The sequence below is a fragment of the Ornithodoros turicata genome, chromosome 1 (genome assembly GCF_037126465.1).
Source record: "Ornithodoros turicata isolate Travis chromosome 1, ASM3712646v1, whole genome shotgun sequence".
NCBI lineage: Eukaryota > Metazoa > Arthropoda > Arachnida > Ixodida > Argasidae > Ornithodoros > Ornithodoros turicata.
The window spans coordinates 119,914,992-119,942,509 of record NC_088201.1 but is presented as its reverse complement, the minus strand read 5'-3'; the positions used below and the strand labels follow the sequence as shown (position 1 = coordinate 119,942,509).

General features: G+C 47.3%; 1 pseudogene; it reads right to left on the bottom strand.

Moving 5' to 3' along the window:
- Positions 1 to 2,890: 2,890 nt before the first annotated feature.
- LOC135379637 (U5 spliceosomal RNA) lies at positions 2,891 to 3,049 on the bottom strand (annotated as a pseudogene).
- Between the last annotated feature and the right edge of the window lie 24,469 nt (positions 3,050 to 27,518).

Below are 27,518 nucleotides of genomic sequence, written 5' to 3'. Positions count from 1 at the left end.
CACAATTCAATCCATTAACATCGATGATAAAATCGTAAGCGGTTGTGATCTGGCAGAGCATTTTAACAAATAGCTTGTAAATGTCTGTCGCACAAACTTTACGCCAGACACTGGAATGTTGGACAAAGATATGCCAGGAAGTGTACGGGGCACAATTTTTTAGCACCTGTAAGTGAAAACGAAGTATTTTCCGCAATGTTTAACGTTAAGAATACAAGGAGTCTAGATATATACGACATGCAGATTCTTTCTATAAAACGGGTTCTTCGTTTTGTATTGAGCCCCTTAACATACATATTAAATCAGTGTTTTCTAGCTGGCTCTTTTCCAAAAGGTCTTCAAGTAGCCAAGGTAACAATTTTGTATAAAGGGGGGGGGAATAAACCAGGCTTCAAACTACCGCCCGATATCAGTTCTACCAGTATTTTCAAAGGGGTTTGGGAAAATAATGCACGATCGCTTACTATTCTTTTTAAATGCGCATTCCACCCTCACCGATTCACAGTTTGGTTTTCGGAAACAGCGTTCAACAGAAATCGCTTTACATGAGCAAAAACATCTAATACTAAATAATTTTGAGAATAGACAGCTTACACTGGGGCTCTTTATTGATCTCTCCACTCTATAAATTATTATGTACTTAAAAACAAATTACAGTGTTACGGTATAAGAGGTACAGCGCTATCGCTATTCGCTTCGTATCTCGGATATCGATATCGACACGTTGCACTTAATGGCAAAATATCTAGCGCCATGAGACTGGAAACTGGAGTTCCACAAGGAAGTATATTGAGACCCTTGCTTTTTAATGTGCGTATTAACGATATTGTCAACTGTGCCCGGGATGCAGATTTTGTTATCTATGCGGATGATACTACTATCTTACTTACTGGCACTGATGGCGATGCTCTTATAAATGAAGCAAATGCAGTTCTGCGGAAAATAACTATGTGGACGGAACTAAACTGTTCAAAAATCAACGCCAAGAAAACAACAACAACATATATATTGTGATGATGAAGTGGGGAGGTTTTCCACTCTAGGAGTGGAACGCTACCCCATAGCTAGGGGTCTAAGATGAGTGGTGACAATGATCAGTGATGACGATGAGAGATGACGGGAATGATCGAAGTGGCGATGACGATGCTGGACGTCCAAGAAAACAAAGTTTGTATTGTTTAAGCCTAGAATTAAGAAAGTTGCCCTATCCAACAGCGTTCAACTAGGAAATGATGTTATTGATGCGTGCACTGCGCTAAAGAGTCTAGGCGTGTATTTCACTGAATCGTTGTCGTGGACATATCACGTTGAACAAATCCAGTTTTTTTTTAATTTCATCCAGGTATAGTTCGAACAATATACAACTCACTTATACGTACATTCTCAACTAAATTACTGTCACCTGGTTTGGTCAACTGGTAATAATCTAAATAGTTTATTGCAGGCACAGAAAAAGACACTTCGCATCATAGAAAACCTTCTATATTGTCACACTACCAGGGGACTGTTTAAGAAGCATAGGATTATTAATATCTCGATGCTGTATGACTATAAGCTGTCTACTACATATCGAATAGCTGTTAAAGAAAATAATAAGACGTTCTTGTCACTATTCGAACTTTCACCCTCAGCACCTCACTATCCCCTCCGGCCCGGTCCTAGCTGGGTTACGCCTCGAGTACGTACAAATTATGGCAAACAGACCTTAGATGTTACATTGCCCCGACTGTTAAACTGCACCGAAAATAAGATTGGCATGGTTTATGGTAGAAAAAAAGATGTTCTGGAATATTTCATAAGTGATTGAAGATGTGCGCACGGTGTGGTGATTTGCGCTATGAAAAGGTTGTTACTGTCCTTTTGTGTTTGTAAATTCAGCTTATTGATGAAATTCTTTACCTTGTTAATGTGTACGCCTTTGCTGCTGTACTGTTGTAGGAGACGAGTGTCGTCAAGCTTCAAGGGAAGCTTTTTACCCGCTCCTTTTCACATCTTTGTGAATAAAGGTATTATGATTATTATGATTATTCAAAGACACGGCCCACCCACTAGTGGACCGCGTTATCAAGGGGCCGTTCTCAAAACATGAAGAACCAGCTCACTTTCGCCTCCCTCCACCGCGAAAGATTAATACGCGACGTTGAAGAGAAGGCGAAAGAAAAATTCTTTCCCGGAACAGCACCGCAAGCGGTACTGCCCCGTCGACATTGTTATCGGCCGTACCATTCAAAGACACGGCCCATCCAGGGGCGGACCGCGTGAAGGCGAAAAAAAAAAAAATTCTTCCCCGGAAACAGTACCGCAAGCGATACTGCCCCGACGACCTTGTTATCGGCCGCGCTGTTCAAAGGCGAAAGAAAAATTCTTTCCCGGAACAGCACCACAAGCGGTGCTGCCCCGACGACCTTGTTATCGGCCGTACCATTCAAAGACACTGCCCAAGCAGCAAAATGCACTGAAAGTCGAGTGCAATAGGGGTGGACGGGTAGGTGAAAGGCCTTGAACAGATTCATGAAACTACAGAACATTGATAAGACACATACCGTCCACCCCTAATGCACTCGACTTCCAGTACATTGTGCTGCCAGGGTGCCCACCTGGGGGCGGACCGCGTTATCAAGGGGTCCTTCTCCAAATATCAGTATATATACAAATATCCAAGGCGAAAGATCAGTACGCGGATTTGAAGGGAGACCAGAGCATACATCCTACATTATCTCCATTCGTGGACGCCCTATTCAGAACATATCAGAGGCAAAGTTGTGAACTGCTATTTCTCCCTCTGTTCCTTTTCCGTTATTTATTTCTAATTTTTTTTTGTGGGGGGGTGGCTGGTAAGGAGACGTCTTATTTGAACGCATGTTCTCTATTTGAATTGAATAATATAGCCTTACCCAAACGGATAAGGCCTATCAAAAATTGTCTAGAAGCTCATTGTACTGTCCCCCTCCACGGTGATCTTTAGTAAAAGGCGAAAGATCTAAGAAAATTTAGTTCGTGATATCGATGTTATTTACAATGAACAATGTGACATAATGATAACAAGTATGACAATGAAGAAAAATGACAACATACTTACAGGAACACAATGACGTACAAGTATGTGTCTACATTGTAGCAAAAGTGAAGTTTAAAAGCGAGCTATGCTGAATTGATAGTGGAAATAGGAGCATCATATGAGACGCGTTAATGAATGACTCGCTTTAGTGTACCGGGAACTGGATGATTGATTTGTGCACGGAGATTACATCATTTAAAATCCATGTGGCAACGAAGGGATCGAGTCCCATGTGGTGCAACTCTTGCGACAAAAAGGCTCGGACTTCGAACCGAAGTGAGGACAGGACAGCCTGCACGGGGAGATACCTGCTATGTTTGATTGCAGCTTGCTACGGGCCCGCCAGAGGAGGTAAAAACCCATAGCAGTGAACAAACGTCTCAAACGGAACGTGGTCGATCGAGGTGCGAGACGAAATTCCAGCCACTCTAAGGGACACCTCATGCGAAAAGTGCGCGACACTCGGTACCAAAAAATTTTTGTGCTCCGACACTCATACAAAACGTGATGCAGTGTTTCAACTTGAGTGCAAAAGACGCAGCGTGGTCTAGTTCGCACACCAAATCTATGAAGGTGCTCAAGTGTGGGCAGGGCGTTCCACCACGCTTTCCACATAAAGTCTTGTAAAGGACCTGGAAGTTCGTTAAACATCCGCTGTCGAAAAGGAAGTTGGGGGTTTCGGAGGAGTTCACGAGATGTGTCTTCCTCGAGCGCAAGTCGCTCTGAGACCGGCACTGCGAGGACTTCGAGAACGTCTTGATTGGGAACCACTCCTGAAAGCAGCGGTAACAGACTACGAGAGAACGGTGAAGTTGATGAGGCTATTCAGTTCGCAATCTGTTTCTTAGAGAAGGCAGTCCAGAGAGGAAACGTGTCTGGAGGGAACAAAGATAAACTGCAAGTGGGTGGGCAGAACAGTTGACATCTCGTAATACCTTTACCAGAACCTTGGGGGACAGAACCTCAGAGACTACGGAAAAGTTTGGTATACTCCAGCCGCCCAGTGCAACTGGGAGCTGCAATGTAGGACGGTTGACGATGGCTTGTCTACCGGACCAAAAGAAAGAAAAAAAGAATGATGTTTATAGAAGTGACTATTCTCTGCGGGGATGGCAAAATCTGGCTCAGGTAAAACATGCGGGCGCCAAGAACGGAACGGATAAAGTAGCTGCATTCTGCGAAAGTGAAAGTGAACGATTGAGCTGACGCTATCTTTGCTCTTATCGCAGTGACGATATCATCCCAATTTGACACCCGTACCCCACGACTGTCAAAACGAATTCCGAGGATATGAAGAGACGTGCAGTTTGTAAAAGGCACAGAGGGTGACAAAGAGAGAGATTCCAACGTCATGACCTTGTTCTTGGAGAGATTCAGTTGGGCACCCGATAAAGCGGAGAACCGGCTAAAAACTTCGCAGACGTGCCTAATACTATTCTCGTCCCGCAAGAACAACGTAACGTCGTCGGCATACGCAGGCAACCTCATGGATCCGCTTCCTGGTACAGGAAGGCCCCGAATATTCTGTTGAGCAAGGACATGACGGATAAAAACGTCAAGCGTCAAGGCGAAAAGCAAGGGGGACATAGGGCATACTTGGCGTACTCCACAACTAACTTTGAAGGGAACTCGAAGCAGCTCCTGATCCGCTCTATTTAGTCTAGGGAGTATGTCAAAGAAAGAGTCGTTTATGTCGCATGGTTCATGTCCTGAAGAGAGGTCGCGAGAATAGAAGTCGTTGAACGTCTCAAAAATCCTACCAGGGTCAGTGGTCACGGACCGCCCGCCAATGTACAGGACGAGACGAAGGTGTGGTCTCGTTTTTTGCGTTCACGCACAAAACGGTACATTTGAGGTCCAGACACTGACCTACTGCGAACTCTTTCCATTTGGGCAATGCCCGTGCTAGACTTCAAAAGCAAGTCGCGCTTCGCGATAAGGCCGTCCAAATATTCCTGAGTCCGCGCCGTGAGAGGAGCACCTCTACGAACTACGCGTATTTTATCACATAGACGATTGAATGCCTCTGTCCGTTCTCGTGACCGGCGTTTCCCCCATTGAATGAAAAGTGAACGCAGTCGGTATTTTTCCTCCTTCCACTCTTGCAAAGAAGGCGCTATTGGTACAGCAAGTAATGTTTCAACTGCGTCAACAGTCTCACTATCAATGAGCAGGGTTCTATCTAATCGCCAGAAAGGGCGGTGCAAAACAGGTGGATGTTCCAGCTCAAGGACAAGCGAAACTGCGGCGTCATCATATGGAGTAGAGTGCGTGGAATCAATGCTGTGTACGTCTCATGTCTTGATGTCATGTAAGTAGGTAATGTCATGAGTAAGCAAGCGAGTAATTCACCCTCGATATGCAATACTGCTCTTTGTTTCCATGCTGTCGTGTAGTATTTAGAGCATTACAGGGGATGGAGTCATCAAAATGCAGAAATAAAATGAAAAGTCACTGAAATATCATCGCACATCAGTAAGCGCCATTACCTGAATCCAATACTGGACGATAATTTTCGTTTCCGTTTCTGTTTCCGGTAATGAAGGACAGTGGTATACGTTTCCGTTATCGTTACCATCTCCAATTCCGGTAATATACCGTTTCTGTTTCCGTTACCATTACCGTTACCCTTCCCTGCTGCTCAGTCGAAATCTGTGCTTAAATATCACTCCAGTTAAGGAATGCATGCATAATTGTATGCTCAGTGTGCACATACAGTCCGCAGAGTTAGATCCCGGGCATATTGATGTTTCGTCGACTAGTAAGGAACATACTCTATCCATGTTCCATAAATGAATGCAACGAGTCCATTCAGTTGTTTTCAACCTAAAAAATATATTCATTTGCAGTGGTTCTAATAGAATTCGCATTTGATAACCTGCCGTATGTGTGCGCGTTGACTAAGATGATTGAATATGATATGCGATTGCAAACAACCACAGCAACACCACATATATTTGCTGAACCTAAACTGGCGTACACAGGAATGCTAAACCGAATAACGTCTTTGACACAATAAAAATGTGCTTCCTACAGCAACAGATTGTCTGCTCCAACACGCCGTCCGAAACTCACAATATCTCCCTGCCTGTCAACGCTACGCAGGCCATTGACGTTTAAAGTAGCAGTTCTTATACGCATGATCAAAAACAGGCAAGCTGTTGCGACGAGCTTACTAACACGCATTGTAGTCATCAGTGACAAAGGGTATTCGGACATGCTTACGAAGTGTCAGTGTCGGAGCCAAAGAGCTCTTGCATCAATGGCGCGACGACTTTTTTGCTCTTCTTCCTGCGGTGAGATTCCCCTCCAGTTTCTCCGGTGGCTCTGGCAGTGATTTTCGTGGCTGAGTCTGCGGACATGAGCTAGTTTTCTGCAATGGAGTGCGGCGCCTCCTGCACCATGGTAGTGTCACTGTCGGAGTTCGACTCCATCTCAGATGAAACCTCGCGTGTGGGAGGTACCGACGGAAATAGAACACGGTTGTCTGGAGGGTCTGTGGGAGACGAAGACTGCGATGCCTGCACCACTTCAGCACTGCGGTTGGAGTCAAAGGGGGTTTCTCGTTGAGCTTCCTTTTTCACATCGGCGATGTCCTCATGACGGCGCTGTACTCTCGGTTCCTGCACTGAGGTGACGTGTTCCACGGGTTTCTGCGCTGGTAGCAGCACGAGAAATTCCGAACTGGCGACGTTGGCGTATGAGGCTTGGCCCTGCCAATTTCCTCAAGCGTGCGTAGTGCGACACCTACGGCACCGGGAGCCGCATTCTTCTACGGTGTGTCCAAAGGTGGAGCATCGCTCACAAAGGAACCTTGCAGGACGACCGAAAATGGCCCTCGTGTTTACACCGACGACAGATTCGCTTCACACCTAGATAGTCACACTGGATCAGTGCTTCCATAACTGGAATGAAGTTTGGTAGAGGGGTCTTCTCTCCCATCTCCATCCGCACCTTCTTGTTTCCGGTGCGTAACGTGCCGCGGCCTTTACAGTCTTCGAAGGTAACGTCGTCAAGTTTCAGAACTTTGCCATACTTGCTTAAGGCACGGACCAAGTTTTCGTTACGGAGATACAAGGGTACCATCTTCAAGACGACAGTGACTGTGCGAGGTCCATGAAACTCAATGGAACAAGACTGCTTCGCGACTGTTAGGCCGCACTCCAGGACACGGTCCAGCGCAGAACGCGTTGCTAGTCCAATTTCGTAGAGGCTTCCGCCACGGTGCGAGATCCCGTAGAAGTTTCCTGGTCCTACCAAATCTAAGACAGCGTCGACTAAGTCGTCCGCCGTGGCGACATCCGGAATCCGAACGCCGAAGCACCACTCACGAAGTGGTGGAAAAATGTCCATGATGACAGCTATGAAGCTCTGCTCTTAACGCGGCCCTCCCAGCAGTGTAGACAAACAAGGCAACGTTAGGAAAACAAGATACCGTTATCTGAGCTTGTATTGCCAACTGTATCTGAGCTTCTTGGTCGACGTTCTCGATGAACAGCAGTGATCCGCCTGGGTTTGAAGGGAGACCAGAGCATATATCCTACATTATCTCCACTCGTCGACATCCTATTCGGATCATATGAGAGGCAAAGTGGTGAACTGCTGTCTCTCTCTCTGTTGCTTTTCCTTTATCTTTTTTTTTCGGAGGGGGGAGGGGGGGAGACGACTTATTTTGACGCATGTTGTCTCTTTGAATTGAATAATATAGCCTCACCCAAACGGGTTAGGCCTATCAAAAATTGTGTAGAAGCTCATTGTGCTGTCCCCCTCCACGGTGAATGATAATGTCTCCAACAACGACAACCATAAACCACACAGCCACATTCTACACCACTATACACTTTGTCTATACAATATGTACATATACATGACCAAAGTCATATCGATACATATTCACAGATGAACATAATAACAGAGGGCGGTATATACACGTGCGCATTCAGATATCTACATATTAACAGGAGAGTAGCACAATACAAAAAGCAACACTGAAGCTTCCTTAGTTTAATATATACAAGCTTTCGCGTGGGGGACCACGCTTCATCAGGTACAAGGTGTGAAGTTCGCGTATACAAGTATATAAATATATATATACAGAGAGAGAGAAAGTTTACAATAAGCAGACCCCACAAAAATTGGGGGGAGGTGCATACTGAAAAACAAAAGAGATACAACTGGAAAGCTACCAGTTTATCACTACATGAATGTTGGGGGTCACCGCGTTGAGAGGGGAGAAAAGCGGAACCTCTCATAAAGGACACCAAGGTCATGGTGACGCATCTTCGCGGAAGTCAACCTCCAAAAGTGTGAGAAATCTGTGGGACTGTCTGGATGGAAGGGCAGACTCCATGTGTTTCAAATGAATTTTTTGTACAATTCAGATATGTTATGAAAAGCTAAATGACAGTGTACGCATCAATAATTAAATTAATTGATACAAGGATCCAGGGCTGAGATTTAGACCATGGGGTTGGAGGGATTTGAATTTGGATATTAGATAGGATTCCTTATTTTTACGTTTAATATCGGTGCTAAATCGAGATTCTAAAATAATAATTTTAGGTCATTTTCAAAGTTATGGTCAGGAAGGTTGAAATGGATGGATACTGGAGATTGGCGGTTGTTAGGAATATCGAATTAATAGCCGTAAAATCTCTCTCTCATGGTTTTAGAGGTCTCTCCAATGTATTGGACATCACATTTGTGGCAGAATATTAAATAACATACACTGGATGAATTACAATGGAGGGATTCGTGTATTTTGAAAATAAAATCGGAAACTGTGCTTCGTGCTATAGCACATGGTAGGATTTTCAAGTTTGGCAGCCCGCGCCAGCGCATGGATAACAACCAGGCTTGTTCTGAGTCATACAAGAAGAAGTGAGAATATTACGTAAGGTACTGGATATGCGGAAAGCAACCTTTGGAGGGGATGGGAATATTTCTTTCAACTTATCGTCACCATGAAGAATATTAAGGTGTCGTTTGAGAATGAAATTAGTATTAACGAGTGCCTTATGGTACTCGTGGCGTGAATTACTTCATTTTTGTCATTTTTGGGTTTAGGAGTGAATAAAGACGCCCTGTCTACTGCGGAAGATTTAGCGAAAGAGGCATGGACGAGTTGAGCGGGATAATTTCTTTTTTGAAAGTCGGAGGACATTTCTTGAGCGTGTTTAATAAAATTGTCATTTTCTAAGCAGATTCGCTTAAGGCGTAGAAACTGGCCATAGGGTATATTTCTTTTTTGGTTGTTGGGATGGTAGCTGTCATAGTGAAGATATTGTCGCTTATCCGTAGGTTTCTTGTAGAGGTTAGTGGTAAGCTGACCAGACTTGAAAGAGACTGTCACATCAAGAAAGTTGATGGATGTTGCAGAATAATTACATGTGAATTTGATCTTGTAATGGATAGAATTGAAATGATCAAAGAACGATTGCAAAGTTGATTCACCACCAGACCAGAGAATAAAGATGTCATCAATGAATCGGAGGAAAAGCAGCGGTTTAAGGGGAATGAATCCATCGCTGAAGTTTCAAATTGGCCCATAAACAAATTGGCGTATTTAGGGGAAACGCGAGAACCCATGGCTGCGCCATGAATCTGGAGGAAGTGTTGGTTGTTAAAGACAAAGTTATTGCAAGTAAGAACTAACTCTAAAAGAGGAATGATTGCAGAGACTGGGAGCATTTCAGAGGGGTGAGTATCAAGAAAAGGAACTGCTGAAAGGCCTTCGTCATGGGGGATATTTGTGTATAGCGAAACCACATCCATGGTGGCTAAGATGATGTTACTGTGATTAGCAAATTTATCCTGAATGGCGTTTATTTTGGAAAGGAAATCATTCGTATCTTTGACATATGACGGAAGGCGTGGTGGAATATGTTTCAAGCACTGGTCAACAACTAAGGATAGTTTTTCAGTAGGGGTGTTAATCCCAGAAATAATGGGTCTTCCCCGATTGTTTTCTTTGTGGACTTTAATAAGAAGATAGAAATTGCCCGGTCTAACATTCTTAGGACGCAGAAATTTAGAAATGTGGAGAGGGACAACCTTGGTGTTTGCTAGTTCGTTGATTTTGTTGTTAATGAGAACACAGAACGAGGAAGTGGGATCATGGTCAATTGCCCTGTAGAACGTCGAGTCATTCAGTTGTCTTTCTGCCTCTGCGATGTAATCCGATGTGTTAAGTACTACTATACCCCTTATCTGCTGGTCTGATGATGATGTCTTCGCGTGTTTTTAGACACCGTAAGGCACTTTTCTCTGAATTTGTCAAGTTATTGGGGTTTATGTTGCTAGATTTTGAGAGGTTGCTGTGAATGTCCTTATAGACCGCCTTAACATAACTATCAATGAGAGGACTAGTTTTCGAGGAGTCTGGGGTCCAGCAAGATGGAAGTTTGAAGGGTGAATGATCCGAGTTGGGTTTGTTATGGAAGAACGTTTTAAGGTGCATCCTTCGGCCGAGTTTATGTAAGTCGTTTAATATCTCGAACTCATTAACATTGTCTGTCGTCGGTGCAAAGCTCAGGCCCTTGGAAAGAACGTTCAGTTCAGCAGGATTGAGAGACACATTGGAAAGATTGAAAACGGTATTGGGGCCGGAGATTGAATAAGAAACACAACTTTCCAACACATCGCAAATATCATCAGCCAATAGCGGGGATAAACTGAGATTGTCGCGCCTTGATTTTTTCAATTTTACTTTGTGTATCTTTGTGAGTTTGCTTCGGGCGAACTCTGATAGAACAACAACTTCATCCGGTGTGATTTTGCCAGCCAACTGCTTCAATTGATTATCGATATCTTTGATAACATAAGAGCGTTCTTGCTTTAAAATCTTGATTAGTTGAAGTGATGCATTTGTTAATGACTTAGTCCATTTGGTTGTGCTAAGGGGGGAGTGGAAGTTAAACGACGGCGTGAGAGATTGTGAAAGTCCCTTGTGTACCACACGTTGTAGAATACAGTCTGAATAAAAGTGAAAATTAGAAACGAACTTTGCTTTCTTGACTAACAATTTACGGGCCTTTAAAAACGATACTGAATAAGGTTCACCGCTATGTTCCAGTCATCGCGACCAGCGCGCTCTCTGCCTTCGAGGTTGCTTACGTGGTTTCTTATGGACTTGGCCGTTGAGTCTCGTCCGCCGGGAAATACCGGGAGGTGTGGATGAATCTGGAGATGTAACACGACACAGTTCAACAGGAGAAGGAGCGCACGGAGAGTCCGCAGAGTTGCGAAGATCCGTGGAAATTTCAGAAGAAGGGGAGACGGCGGCTTGAGAAGAACTATTGCACGCACTTGGAGTAGAATACTTGGCTGTGTTGTCATCTCGAGTAGCATAAGCGGTGCGGGAACGAGCTCCACCAGAAGTGAAGGCGGCTGGCTTAACCCCTGGTCCATTAGGGATGGGTGTAGTAGAGGACGGCATGGGCTGGGACTGTGATGGAGGGCCATTTGCCGGTTTCGGAGAGGCAGCGGAGGGTGGTGGGGCTGCAGGTCGGTTCAAGGAATGATCCAGAACTTCATTCGTAGTTACACAAGTGGTGGAGGTTTGGTTGTGATTCTCGTGACTTGGGAAAGAAGGAAAATCCTCCAGACGGAACTCAAAAGGACGCCTCGTCGAAGGAATATGCGAGTCTCGTGAGATGTGGGTCTTGATACAGCTTCGGTAGTGGGACGAAAGACAGCGGGCGCCTCGCAGGTTTAGGTGATGACCGTCTAGGGCCAGGAACTCCCAAGGCGATTCGTCCAAACGAACATGATGAATATAGCCAATTGCGGCATTGAGCATCGACAAGTACCACAAATGGTGGTTGAGAAGCAGGATATTTCTGTTGACATTCCAAATAAATTGACTTTGGTTACTTGTGGTGTAGTATGAAGGCAGTCTGGGTGGAATGCTGGAAAACACAACTAAGGTATGCGGGCGTACAGAGCGGATATGGGTGAGGAGGGACTCAATTCTTCCGATGGTAGTAGCGATGGGCTCGGAGGCGACGTCAATGGAACCAACTTGGAGGATAATGGTTGAAAAATGTCCAGGAAGATCATCTACTACTGCCATAAAATCTAGAATATTTCCGCCACTTACGGACTTGATGAAAATTTCAGGCGACTTCAAGAACTGTGGGACCAACTTGATGAGCGAGTTGCCGATGATGGCGATGTGTGAGGAGAGCTCCAGTGCTGTAGGACGAGACATGATGGGTGATAGCAGAATCTCGGTGAGACAGGGGAAGTCAAGTCCGATCTGAAATGTATCACAATACAAAAAGCAACACTGAAGCTTCCTTAGTTTAATATATACAAGCTTTCGCGTGGGGGACCACGCTTCATCAGGTACAAGGTGTGAAGTTCGCGTATACAAGTATATAAATATATATATACAGAGAGAGAGAGAAAGTTTACAATAAGCAGACCCCACAAAAATTGGGGGAGGTGCATACTGAAAAACAAAAGAGGTACAACTGGAAAGCTACCAGTTTATCACTACATGAATGTTGGGGGTCACCGCGTTGGGAAGGGAGAAAAGCGGAACCTCTCATAAAGGACACCAAGGTCATGGTGACGCATCTTCGCGGAAGTCAACCTCCAAAAGTGATAGAAATCTGTGGGACTGTCTGGATGGAAGGGCAGACTCCATGTGTTTCAAGGGAATTTTTTGTACAATTCAGATATGTTATGAGTAGCTAAATGACAGTCAATAATTAAATTAATTGATACAAGGATCCAGGGCTGAGATTTAGACCATGGGGTTGGAGGGATTTGAATTTGGATATTAGATAGGATTCCTTATTTTTACGTTTAATATCGGTGCTAAATTGAGATTCTAAAATAATAATTTTTAGGTCATTTTCAAAGTTCTGGATGAATTACAATGGAGGGATTGGTGTAAGTCTAGTCAGCTTACCACTAACCTCTACAAGAAACCTATGGATAAGCGACAATATCTTCACTATGACAGCTACCATCCCAACAACCAAAAAAGAAATATACCCTATGGCCTGTTTCTATGCCTTAAGCGAATCTGCTCAGAAAATGGCGATTTTATTAAACACGCTCAAGAAATGTCCTCCGACTTTCAAAAAAGAAATTATCCCTCTCAACTCGTCCATGCCTCTTTCGCTAAATCTTCCGCAGTAGACAGGGCGTCTTTATTCACTCCTAAACCCAAAAATGACAAAAATGGAGTAATTCTCGCCACGAGATACCATAAGGCACTCGTTAATACTAATTCCATTCTCAAACGACACCTTAATATTCTTCATGGTGACGATAAGTTGAAAGAAATATTCCCATCCCCTCCAAAGGTTGCTTTCCGCAGATCCAGTACCTTACGTAACATTCTCACTTCTATGACTCGGAACAAGCCTGGCTGTTATCCATGCGGTGGCGCGCGCTGCCAAACTTGTAAATTTATCCTATCATGTGCTATAGCACGAAACACAGTTTCCGATTTTATTTTCAAAATACACCAATCCCTCCATTGTAATTCATCCAGTGTATGTTATTTAATATTCTGCCACAAATGTAATGTCCAATACATTGGAGAGACCTCTAAAACCATGAGAGAGAGAGATTCTACGGCCATAAATTCGATATTCGTAACAACCGCCAATCTCCAGTATCCATCCATTTCAACCTTCCTGACCATAACTTTGAAAATGACCTAAAAATTATTATTTTAGAATCTCGATTTAGCACCGATATTAAACGTAAAAATAAGGAATCCTATCTAATATCCAAATTCAAATCCCTCCAACCCCATGGTCCAAATCTCAGCCCTGGATCCTTGTATCAATTACTTTAATTATTGATGCGTACACTGTCATTTAGCTACTCATAACATGTCTGAATTGTACAAAAAATTCCTTTGAAACATATGGAGTCTGCCCTTCCATCCAGACAGTCCCACATATTTCTCACACTTTTGGAGGTTGACTTCCGCGAAGATGCGTCACCATGACCTTGGTGTCCTTTATGAGAGGTTCCGCTTTTCTCCCCTCCCAGCGCGGTGACCCCCAACATTCATGTAGTGATAAACTGGTAGCTTTCCAGTTGTATCTCTTTTGTTTTTCGGTATGTACGTGATCGTGGTGCATCGTGCAAGCATCGTCATCGCCACTTCGATCATTCCCGTCATCTCTCATCGTCATCACTGATCATTGTCACCACTCATATTAGACCCCTAGCTATGGGGTAGCGTTCCACTCCTAGAGTGGAAAACCTCCCCACTTCATCATCACAATATATATGTTGTTGTTGTTGTTTCGGTATGTACCTTCCCCCCAATTTTTGTCGGGCCTGCTTATTGTAAACTTTCTCTCTCTCTGTATATATATATTTATATACTTGTATACGCGAACTTCACACCTTGTACCTGATGAAGCGTGGTCCCCCACGCGAAAGCTTGTATATATTAAACTAAGGAAGCTTCAGTGTTGCTTTTTGTATTGTGCTACATTTCTGATCGGACTTGACTTCCCCTGTCTCACCGAGATTCTGCTATTAACAGGAGACAGAAAATACAGCATTAAAGTCAATATACAACTAGTATAACCACTATAATACAGTGTACAGATATATCCATCTCCAGGTATATTGCAAGCATTAATGCCAGGGTGTCGAACCGAAACGTTTTTCGTTCCGGTTCTATCATAAACGGTCCAGTACCGGTTCTGCTCCGGAGCAAAAAAATAACGATTCATACCGGTTTTAACCGGCTCGCTTCTGGTGGGCATATTCATTCTCAGAAAAAGAAATCAATGTTGCAAAATGTAAACCCGTTTATTCCGCATACATGGTATTTATTATTAATAGGCAGCTGTGAAATTGGTAGCTCCTGGGTTTCTGAAGGTGACTATCTGTTCAAACAGGCTTTCTCCTTTCTTGAAGCGCATGGTACAGACGGACTTGTTTGTAGTGATGTCATACGTAAACTGCTTTCTTGCTGGTAAATGTATTCAGCCTCTCTGCTCTCAAACAAGCGACGCGTTATGCGACATTACCGATATAGAAGCCGTAACGCAGCCCCCTTGGGTCGCTGTTTAGTTGAGGAGAGTTTGGGCGGATGCAATTAAAACGAACACTATTGCACATTGGTAAAGAGTCACAACCGGTCACATGTACCTCCAAGTCCATGTGCGCGACGTTACAAAGGGAGCCTAAGGGTCATAGTATACGGACATACATTCCACCGTATCCGTAACCCTCGTAAAGTATCCACGACATTACTTCAGAACACACGATGTCAGTTTCATTCGCCTATTCGTCGTCCAAACCGGCGAAGTTTTTTCTTGTACCGAAAACCGTTAAATATTTTTTTCGGTTTCCCTCCTGAGCGGAAAAAACGAATGCGATCTCGATTCCGTTCCCGTTCGTACCAAAATAGCGTTTTTTTTTCAGTTTTCGGTTCTGGTTTTCGGTTCGCTCCGACACCCTGAAATGCATTAATAACCAATGTACAGCCAACATGACCAATATAATACACTCTACAGACATATGTACCTCGCGATACCTTGCAACCGACTGGGTTCACCCACATCTCACAACTCCGTGGTTAAAGTCGTACGACTATTTTGCCATTTACTCTCAAGAATAATTGCCAATGGGATTTCCACCTGCGCTTAGAAACATCAGGTCCGAGTGTGTCCTGTCTCTGGGATTGGAGGTCGAGCCTACGTACGACAACACCTTCCGTAAAGACTCCATCTGCTGACCGTACGTTCGCCTGTTTCTGGAGTTCCACAGCTGGTACTTTACTTCTGCCATTGCCAGGGTGGAAACAGGCATCTTTTTCCTCTGGACAGGGTGTGGGTCACTGTACAACACAGTGGTGTATTCGATGCGGCCAATACCGAAGACTTCAGCAACCTTCCGCCACATGGCAGCGTGGATGGCACAGTCATAGAAGGCGTGCTTGTGGTTCTCAATTTCTCCACAAGCTGAACACTGTTTAGTGCACTCGAAAAACCGGAAACGTCTGGTGTTAACATGAAGGATACAATGGGAGAGCTCCCATCCCATGTCTGCCCTATCACCTCGGAGAAGTCTTGACGTGACTAACCCTCGGAGTTCTGACACGTGGGTGTGAATTTCATCTCTTTTGCGCCGGTGGAACAAAGTTCTATACAGTTCTTTAGCCGTCATGAATTTGCTCTGTTCTGCCTCTCCCACGAAGCCTCTCCCACGAAGCATTCGCATATACTTTAGCATGTTCTTATAATATGAGGCCACGAGCTCTGACCTCTGTATAGTGTGGTCCAGCCTAACTCCAAACTGTGTGGCTTGTGTGCCCAGCCAGTATAGAGCTAGAGGCATCGCTATGTGGTGGCGTGTCTTCGCGCTTTTCTTGAAAGGGGGAAAGCAGGTTCCACAATACCATACTTTGGAAGCCATTTCCGTAACTATAATGTCCTTTTTATCGAGGTATGATGGTTCCGTGTCCTCATACCTTTGTTTTATTTCTTGCAAATCAGAGCCAATTCTTTTCCATGTCTGGATCGACGCTCCCTGTGCAGTGAAATCAACCCCCAATGTTTTAGCCGATTCCAACACAGTAATACCCGCCACATCTCTCTGAGTGAGAGAACCCCAAACTACCAACACGGACGACTTTGCCTTATTAAATTTTGCGCCCGACGCCCGCCCGTGCTCGGACATGAACATAAGGGCTTGTTCCACACCCGCGGGCTGAGCTGTACAGAGAGTCAGATCGTCTGCGTACGCGAAACACGTCGGCTGAGATTGACTCCCAGGTACGAGAGGTCTCTCGACAACGGCGGCGAGCTGACGAAAGGACCAAAAGTAAGGACGTAGAGCAGAGGAGAAAGGGGACAGCCCTGTCGTACTCCGGAGCGAACGTCGAAGACATCGGTGAGAGTTCCATTAACATCAATAGAACTTTTCGCTCCCGTGTACGGGACTTGAACGAAGCGTAAAAAAGACGTAGGAAGACCCATTTTTTCCCAGGAGAAAGAACAAAAACTTGTGATTCATCCGGTCAAAGGCCTCCTCCTGGTCAAAACTGACCATGAGGCACGACAGGCATTTTGTCCGTACGTACGCCGAAATATCTCTCAACGCATTCAGGAGGCTGTGTATGTGTCGTTCAGGCACAGCACACACCTGAGCGGGACATACTAGCAAAGGCATGACCTGTACGAGTTTTTGTTCCAACGCTTTTGCCAATATTTTGTATTCGGTATCCAGCAGTGTGATCAGTCGCCAAGCCTTTAGATCTGTCCGACGACTTTCGTTTTTGCACACGAGCTCTATTAGTCCCGTCCGCACAGAGAGAGGAAGTATGCCCTCCTCAGCGCACATGTTAACCAAACACGTCAAAGGACTCGCCAAGTATTTCCAGAAGGTCCTGTAAAACTCGACAGGTAAACAAACTGAACCTGGTGCTTTTCCTGTGCTGAGGGCATCAAGTTCTTCTTTTAAATCTCGCGCAGTGACTCTCCCTGTAAAGTCCAGAGCACGCTCTTCAATATTTCGAATAACGTCATGGAAGCTGGTACACGCTGCCTCGTCTATTTCTTTTTCGTGAAAGAGGTCTTTATAAAAATCAACGCTTATATTTTCGATGTCATGCTGTAAATCGCAAAGATTTCCTTCTTTACCAACCAGTTTATCAATGATGTGATGCTTTCGCCGATAGCGCTTAGAGTTAGCTTGGCGTATCGTTTCACGGCCCTGATTACTGTCCATCCTGTAGGACTGAACAAGCAAGAGTTTCAAATCCCCCTGGAGCTCTCTGTATGCTTCCTGTTGGGGAACTTTTTCGAGCCCTAAACCACTCAGGCATCGTAGTCCCCAATGGATGGAAAAGATAGCGTGCCTGCTTTCGTGCGACCGCCGTTTGCCCCACTTAATAAAAATGGTCGTAACACTTTCCTTTAGGTCATCCAACCACGATAGTGACGCTATTGCTCCCTCTATTTGCCTCTCTAAATGTTGTGACACTTCCTTGACAACTTCGTCGTCTAATAACCTCGGGTTAAGGCGCCGTCTGTTTGGTCGTCTGCCAGGACCACGGTCAGTTTTGGTCAGCAGGACTATGTCATGATCACTGACATATACCTCTCCATTACCAATAGCAATCACCTCGCCAATCTTGTATTACATTTTCTAGACTCATTTCGGTATAAAAGCGATCTAATCTTACATCTCTGCCTTGCGCATGAAACCTGCCAGGGTTTCATGCCTGCGCATGAAAATGCCTTGCGCTCTCGTATATCCTGGCAAACTCCCATACAAATGCTCCCAGGCGTCAATGTACCTTTGAGCGGCCACAAGACGACGAAGTTCTCTCGCTCTCCAAGGATGTGCTATATCCGACCCACCCTTGTTATCGAACTCTTCCCTCAACACACAATTAAAACCCCCGTCAAGATATGTTTCCCGCCCCCTAACATATATGGACCGAGGTTTCGGAAAAATGCAGTCCTCGCACTCTGTTCCACCGGTGCGTAAACGTTAATCACTTTGTACAGTGTGCCTCGGTGATAAATGTCTACAACTACTACCCTACACTCATCATCACGAGAATATTTTACTATACTTCCACCGAACCACTTCGGCATACACACGGCTAACCCAGTCCCATTCCTGGTGCCGAAGCTGTCAACTGTTTTTTTTTTTCATTTCCGCAGAAATGTGGGCCAGGTACAAAAGGCATAAGCCTGACGAGGTACCTGGACCAAGATACAACAATAGCAGTAACAAAAATAACGTGCATAACATGCATGTTGTCATGCCAAGTCGGGTTTATGGCATCTTTTTATCATTTAGACTAATTAAATTTGTTTCCTGTAGACACAGTACATCGTGCCTTAAATTTTCCGCAATATCTATCAACACTTCTTGCTTTTGCACTGCGCGTAACCAACACCAACAACTTTATTTTGAAATGGAGAGTGGGGAGGTTCATCGCCAGAGGCGATACTCTACCGTATTGCTGGTGGGGATGTGGGGAATAAAATAATGAGCCCCTTCACAATAACAATCGCAGTCCGACGGTGTCCAGAAATATCAAAAGAGCTCTGAGCGCAGATCGTTACTGGGCTAGATCGGGCCAGGGTCCAAGCGATTTCGATAGGGAGAAGGGGCGAAAGTCCAGCTGACCAAGAGACTCGGAGAGTGCGGTTCGGGAAGGGTGGTAGTGGGGGCAATGAAGAAGACTGTGCTCCAGATCCTCAAGAGCACCACAGTGCCAGCAGGTGGGAGAGTCAACTTGTCTCAAGCGGTAAAGGCCACATCGAGTCGCATTCGATAGATTAATGCAGCATCTTGACGAGAGGTGTTTCGTGGCATGCGGAAAGCGAGTGTTGAATCAACTCTGCTCAACATAGTTGGGCGTCTATCAGTTGTTGTTAGTAAATGCGCGTAACCGTTTAACGTTAACTTTAGCAATTTTATGCATTAACACTATGAAGATGAAGACACCTCTGCACTGCCTCACCGTACGGTATTGAAAGTATCTGTCCATTAAGCGTCCTTTTTCTTTTTGGCTACATTTTCACCCTTGCCGTTTGCCTGGGAGGGACCTGCTGCCAGAAGTGCTGGTAGACGATACGTAGCGCCGCCGCTCGTCTGCGATGAACTCAACGAGTCCCCGTCCGAAGACGAAAGTGGCCTCTTTCCTCGCACGTCCTGAAAGACTTCCATCATTTCGACCCTCAGCCTCCTCTTCTCCTTTGTCGTTGCCCCCTGCCGAGGATAACGATGACGATGACAATGTCGAGGATGAGCCCGCAGAAGGTTCTTTCTCGTCTGCAGTACTCAGGTCAGAGAGAGCTGAAGACAGGCGGTCAGCTACCCAGTAGAAGATGCCGCGCAGGGCGAAAAGATGTTGTTGGACGCTTCGACCGGGTACTGCACACGCTTGGGCGGAAGGGATGATCGTGTCGAACACCCGTGAAAGACGCATCTGTAGGACCTTGGCCAGTATCTTGTAGTCCGTATTCAACAAAGTGATCGGACGCCAAGCTGAAAGTTCTTGGGACAGCATCGGGTCTTTGCATAGGAGTTTGATCAAGCAGCAACGGGAAGATTCAGGAAGGACTCCTTTCTCAATGGCTATGCAGAACACTTCTCCACCAAGATATTTCCAGAAGCGTAAGTAGAGTTCTACGGGAAGACCGTCTTGTCCCGGTATCTTTCTTTTCCTCATCTCTTTAGCTGCTTGATAAATTTCTGAAACCGATATGTCTAAATCCATGTCTCCCGACTGGTCAGGCTAGGATACTTCGAGCAGACTTGGTCCACCAGCGAAGATTCCACGGGCTTCTAAGAAAATAAAAGAGCGTAGTACGCGTGACAAGTCGCTAACAGATCTTCTATTGTGGACGCAACTGTCCCACCATCCTTTATGAGTTGGTCCATGTGCACGCGCAGAGAGTGACGCTTTTGCACTAGAGCCGTCTGCACATGTCCAGGAATTCGCCGACTCCCGGGCTCACTGCCTGGCATCGTCCACCTTTGGGCATTATGCCAAAGGAGAGCTGAAAGTTGAACCTGCATGTCTCTGTACGTGCACTTTTCCTCTTGGGTAGACAATCCACATTCTAGAAGCTCCCGAAGCCCTACCCGCAGTATGCGGATATCCTTCCGCCGTTCAGAAGCCCGCTTCTTTCCCCGCTTGATAAAAATGTCCCGTAGGCCGACCTTCACGGCTATCCCGCCACGAAGCGATTTTTCCTCTTGTAGCTTGTCCAGCAGATAACGTTCGACGTCTCCCACCACCATCTCGTCCTCCAAAAGAGAAACATTAAGGCGCCAGGGGGACGGTTGAGGGCCGAACCCAACCGGGTCCTGTGTCTCTAGAACGAGGGCCTTGTGATCGACAAAAAACTGTGCGGAACTATCGACTTGCACAACGGCGCCGTCCGTCACCAACGGCAGCAGAGTCCCCGTCACATAAAAGCGGTCAAGTCTAACATGACGATCACCGGCATTGAAGGTGAAACCCGGAGTGGTACAGTAAACATGGACCCAGACGTCGGTTAAGACGTAAGCTGAAAGAATGCGCCTGAATTCTCTTGATTTCCACATCTGGTGCCTCTGGGTGCCTCCGCTTCTGTCGTATGTTTCATTGATGACACAGTTGAAATCTCTTCCAAAAATAACATCACTTTTCCGATGCAGATATGGATCGATGCTTCTGAAGAAATCATTTCTCTCCTCATCATCTGTTGGGGCATATACACGCAGTATTCGCTGGTCACGGCCCCGAAGCGAAATACCCACCGATATTATTCTCCCTTGAAAGTAAAAAAAGTGTCGAAGCACGGTGCTGGGAAACCGCCGAGTAAAGACACGGCTACACCCCTCGACCTTGAATGGCCGAAACTGAAATAACCTTGCACCTCGAGTCCATTTTCGAAATCGCTTGCTTGGGAGAGAGGAGAAATGTGTTTTCTGTAGAAGAACCACATGGACCTGTAAAACTTCCATGAGCGATCCGAGCATCCTCTGTTTCTTATGATGCTGGAGTCTTCTTACATTAAGCGACATCACCTTCATGGACTTGATCAAGGGGTGGGGACACAGACGGCTTGTCACTGTTCCTGGGCTTTTTATTATCCCGTTTCCTGCGGGAATTAGGGCTCTTCACTGGGACTGTATACCATCCCTCTTCCTGGCACGACACCGCCACCGATCCATTTGAATCGCTGGAGGCATGGGGTCTCTTCTGAGGGTGAACGTTTAAGGCACACACTTCGGGCGAAACAGGTAGAGCACGTTGACCGTCCTCTTTCGCATCTTCGTCGATTACTAATGGCACATCCGAGACATCACTGCCTCTCACGGAGTTGGAGTCATTCTGGTCATTTTCCTGAAGAGACGAAACATCGCCGGGAGGAACGGGCGGGGGATCGACAATCAGGCACTTTCATCTGGCCAGCAACCTGGCCCTCAACAACCTGGCACTCCGCAGTGGCGGGGGCCTCATTATCGCTGACACCAGAGGGCGTATTGGCGTCCTCCATAAGCGCATCTTCATCAGTCAGAATCACCTCCCGACGGAGTTCCTGACGGAGATTCAAGGGAATTCACCTCCGCCATCCTCTTCAAACTGGACGGTGTTCTCCGTGGCCACACTAGCGCACGTAGACACCCGACAGCGGGTAGTCCAGTGATCCGCCCCACATTTCATGCAACGTTCCTCACACGATGCAGCCTCATATGCGTATGCCTCGCACCGTCGACACCTCGTCGTAGTAGAGTCTATAGCGAAATGGCCTTCCTGGCTACATCGACGGCACAACCTCCGCATACCTGAATACAGGCATGTTGCTTGGAAGCCTCTGACCGTAAAAAAGTTCGGCACTTCCTTGGCTACCTCCATAAGTACATTGCGAGCACCCGTCTCCAATGTCGGATACTCCCGATACTTTTCGCGGTGAGACTTAATCACCCTTCCGTACCTTGGGGCGGGGGGGGGGGGGGAGAACATGGTCGAGGTCATCGTCAGGTAACTCCGTAGGGAGATGAAGTACCGTAATGACCTTGATCGAAGAGGCTAATGACACCAGGGGATAGTCCTTGTTCATTATACTCAAGGAGCCCAGCATAAGTAGTACGTCCACAGCCCGCATTGTGTGAACTGTTATGAAAAACCGTCCTGGGGACTGGGGGGGGGGGGGGCGAACCGACCGGAGTTCTCGCAGCGGAATCGCAGAAAGCATGGCGTCCATGACATGCTTGCCTGTTACTGTTGGGTCAGTATGCAAGCAGAAGCACATGTCCTGACGAAATTGCGCCGCCAACTCCCATGGGAACCATCCGGAACCCATCTCGGGGCCTTGCGACGCCACAATAACAAGTAAAAACTGAGAAAATTCGCAAAAAAATGAAATTTTACGGAGCAGCAGAAGATAAAGACTGCCGAACGAACGTCGTCGTCGTCCATGATGAAATGCGAAAGATCAGTACACTGATTCGAAGGGAGACCAGAGCATATATCCTGCATTTTCTCCATTTGTGGAGGCCCTATTCGGAACATATCAGAGGCAAAGTGGTGAACTCCTGTCCCTCTCTCTCTGTTTCTTTTCCTTTATTTTTCTTTTCTTCTTTTTTCGTTGTGTGTGGGTGGGTGGGGAGTGGCTGGTCAGGACACGTCATATTTGGACGCATGTTCTTTCTTTGAATTGAATAACGGGTTAGGCCTATCAAAAATTGCCTAGAAGCTCATTGTACTCTCCCCCTCCACGGTGATCTTTAGTGAATGGTTATTGAGAAGCGTGAACTTTTTACACAAAATGAGATCAAACGTGACTATGGTAACTATATACAAGAAACGCAAGAAAACGCGCTCAAACAGCAATGGACGGTAAGATCAGAGCTAAAAACTATGAACAGAAGAAAGAACAACCAAAACACTAGCAGCGGCTAAAGACAGAAACCTAACTTTAGGGAACAGATATCCGATCAAGCACATGGAATCAAAACAAACAAACAAAATGCGATAAGATGAGAAGTTACAAGAACTGGAACAGGCATCAATCACACAGGTGGCATATACAAGGGCATGTACACGTTTGTCCATCACAGCTTCATGATTATATGGCCACTAGCCAACACAAACAAGTTCCAGTGGTGCTTCCACCGCTTTCAGAAGTTCACGAGACCGATAGATCTCAGCTCGTCTTGGAGCCGAGCTCATAGGCCGATCCGGCACGCGAGCAGCAAGTCCACGAGTGTCGCCGGCTGTATACCGTATACAGCACGTGTCCTGGCGCACCAAAGTTGAAAGGTCACCTCGGCGACGAGGAGCACGAAGGCGGGTCGCTTCCGCTCCGGCACGGGCACTGCGTCCAGGAACTGCGTAGTGTCGAGGGCGACCGCGGGCAACTGGTACAAGTCGGCTACCTTCCTCCACATGGCGACCGCGTTGATGCAGTGGAAGAAGGCATGCTGATGCTTGTCCACCGCCCTGCAGGTGACGCAGGAGTCCCAACGTTGGAGGCAAAGGCTCTGCAGCCTTGCTGGGACCGGCAGCACTTCATGCGAGAGCTGCCATAGGACATCCACTCGTGAGCCCTCCAGGAAAGGGGACACCACGAGACTTCGTTCGTGGTGCCGCGGGCCCGCCTGGACAGGGAAACTGGCCTCACACAGCGTCTCTACAGTTCCCTTACAGACCATGTGGTGAAGTTGACGTCGGACAGGTGACGGCGTAGCTGGACAGCGTGCTTCCTCGTGAGTCTGTTAAAGGTCATGTCCTAAAGGTTAAAGGCGTGTCCGTGTGGGGCCGTCCAATGCCGAAGGCTCCGAAGTCTTGGATGTAGGTGTTGGCGAAGAACAGGGCCAGGTGATACGAGATGTTGTGTGTCGTATCTCGGAGGACAGAGAAGAGGGTAGAGAGGCTCAAAGCCACGGAGAAGAGGTGCGCGTCTGGGAACCTCCAGACGCCCATCCCTGGAGGCCTCACCATAAGGGCCCTCTGCACACGTTCTAGTCGCGCATTCCAGAAGAACCGCTAGATAAGGCGGCTCGCTCTTCTCGCGATTGCTGGCTGGAAGTACCAGAGTGAGGAACACTGATGGCTGGACACCACTGCCGCACGCTTTCTAAGATCATGGTCGAGGGCTGACACCGCTTGGATGTGGGCCGACATATCGTGGAGTGCATGTCTCCAGTTGCTGGTGAGGAGACCGGTCCGGTGAAATTCAATACCGAGTATGCGACAGGACTGTCGTACCGGTATCCCGTAGGCGTCTGAGTAGAGAAAGTTGTCCCCAATAGCAATGAAAGAGCACTTCTGTTCGTTGAGCTTGGTACCCGACGCCCTGCCGTATTTATCCAAGCAGTCCAGAACCTGAGCGGTCGCACGGGGTATCGGAAGGCACACCGTTAAATCGTCTGCGTACGCGAACACGGTCGCGAACTTGTGGCTCCCTGGGACTAGTAGGCGGGGCACGGTACACTCGTTGGGCAACATCCTGACCACTGCTTCGAAGACGAGGACGTAGAGTGTAGGAAATAAGGGGTATCCTTGCCTCACTCCTCTGGTGACGTCGAAAGCCAACGACGGCCTGCCGTTCACTAGCACTCGGCTGTCAGCACCCGTGTACAGAACTCGCACGAACTGCTGGAAGCGCTCGCCGAAACCGGCACGATGCAAGACGTGAAAGGGGAAGCCATGGTCCACCCGGTCAAAGGCCGCCTCTTGGTCGAAGGATACGATGTACGCTCGGGCCTGACGGTCGGCAACTCAGTAGAAAATGTCCCTGAGGGCGGCCAAATGCTGCTGGATGCCGCGTTCCGGAACAGCACACGCTTGAGCCGGCGAGACGATGAGCGTGCTGATCCGAGCGACGCGCTGCTGGAGCACCTTGTCAAAGAGCTTGTAATCCACATTGAGCAATGTGATGGGTCTCCAGGCGCCGAGCTCATCAGCACGTGCACCATCCTTGCAGAGGAGCTTGACGTAACCTCGACGGGACGACGCCGGTAAAGTGCCACGCTCAAGAGCATCCAGGAACACGTCGCGAAGGGCAGGACCGAGGATGTCCCAGAAACGAAGATAAAACTCCACTGGGAGTCCATCACGCCCGGGTGACTTCGCTCTGCGCATAGTCTTTGCGGCTTGAAATAACTCATGGACGCTCACATCGAGGTCAAGGTCGCTTGACTGGTCGGAAGTGAGGCTCTCATACTGGCGGCACACTAACTCCCAGAGTGAGGGGTCGACTGACTCTCGGGCGTACAAGGTAGCGTAGTGCGACCTGCAGCTGTGGACCAGGTCGTCCAAGGTCGTGGCCAAAGTCCCATCTTCCCGGACGAGGCGTTCCAGCCGCTGAGATGTCGATTGCTGTACATCCGAGAGGGCCGCCTGGACCGGGCTGGAGGACCGCAGATGAGCCGGTCGGGAAGCGTCTAGAGACCATCCCTGTGCCCGGCGCCACAGAAGTGCTGAGAGTTCCGCCTGAAGCTCCTTGTATGCTGTGGCCTCCTCACGAGAACCCAAGCCGCATTCCAGAAGGCCCCCCAAGACCGACCTGCAACAGATGGATATCTCGCCTTCGCTCCGCCACCAGCTCTTTGCCCCATCTTCGGAGGACCCTCCTGGCACCATCCTTCATACTGTCCCACCACTCCGAAGATGGCACTTCGTCGATTCGGGAGTCCAGGTACGCTTGGACGTCCTGTACCACTCGGTCATCGTTCAGGAGCGATGGATTCGACCGCCACGGCGAGGGTTGGGGTCCAAAGCCATCTGGGTCTTGTAGGTCCACGACGACTGCCCGGTGGTCAGTAAAGAACTGCGCAGAAGTGCCGACCTGCACTACCGCACAATCCTGCACCCCACACGAGAGAGACTTTGGCACGTAGAACCGGTCCAGACCGACGTACTGTTTTGGCTGCTGAACGTGAACCCTGGTGTGAATCCGTGGACAAGGTTCCAGGCGTCTACCAGGTCCCTCGCACGCAACAGGCATCTCAGCTCCTTGGACTTCCAGGGTTGGTTCCTCGATATTTCCCTCGCTCGGTCATACTGGTCGTCCACAACACAGTCGAAGTCACCACCAAGTACAACGTCCCTCTTACCGAGGAGGTAGGGGTCGACGCGGCGGAGAAAGTCATTCCTCTCCTGGTAGTCCGTGGGAGAGTACATGGACACAAGGCGCCTGTCACGCCCGTTGATGGCCACGTCCACTGACACAAGTCCCTTCAAAGTCGAAGGAGTGGCGCAACACAGTTCCACGAAATCCCGATGTCCCACGCCACGAGTCCTCGATGTACCACAGCTGAAGTGTCAATTCACACCCACTCGTACTGCAAAGTTCTTAGCTTCCTGCACGCTACTGAAATGAGACTCCTGGAGGAAGGCGATCTCCACTTGCAACGATGCAAGCAGCGACCGCAACATTCGCTGCTTTCGATGCTGGCGGATCCCGCGCACGTTAAGCGTGAGCACTTTCATTAGGTCCATTCTTTTTACCTGCACCTCCTGAACTAGTGCAAGGAGTGCAACACTGTCGCTTTTTTTTTTTTTTGCCATGCACTCGCACTGCACCTGCACGTCCCCATTCTTTTTGGGGAAGTGCTGACCTGGTTCTGCACTAGTTCTCGATTCCCTTGCACGACGTATCCTGGTCGTGCAAGGGAAGGGTGCAAAGTAGCAGACGGCAAGATGGTGGAGAGCACTTCGCAATAACGTCGTCTGCTAAGTCACGATGGTTGACTGGCCTAATTTATTAGACACTAGAGAACATGTAATGAATGACGGGGGTATTTTGTGCATGCCATCAACTAAGTAAACGTTTATCTAGTAACTCTGTTGGAAAAGGTGCTGGCACATGGCTGTTGTTTAGCAGAAAGTGCTGGGCGCGACTTAGCAGACGACGGTATGGCTACTGCAGCTAGTACGATGATCGCCTGGCCCGTTTTATCAGATACCGGTGGACATATAATGAATGACGGGATGTATTTGTATATG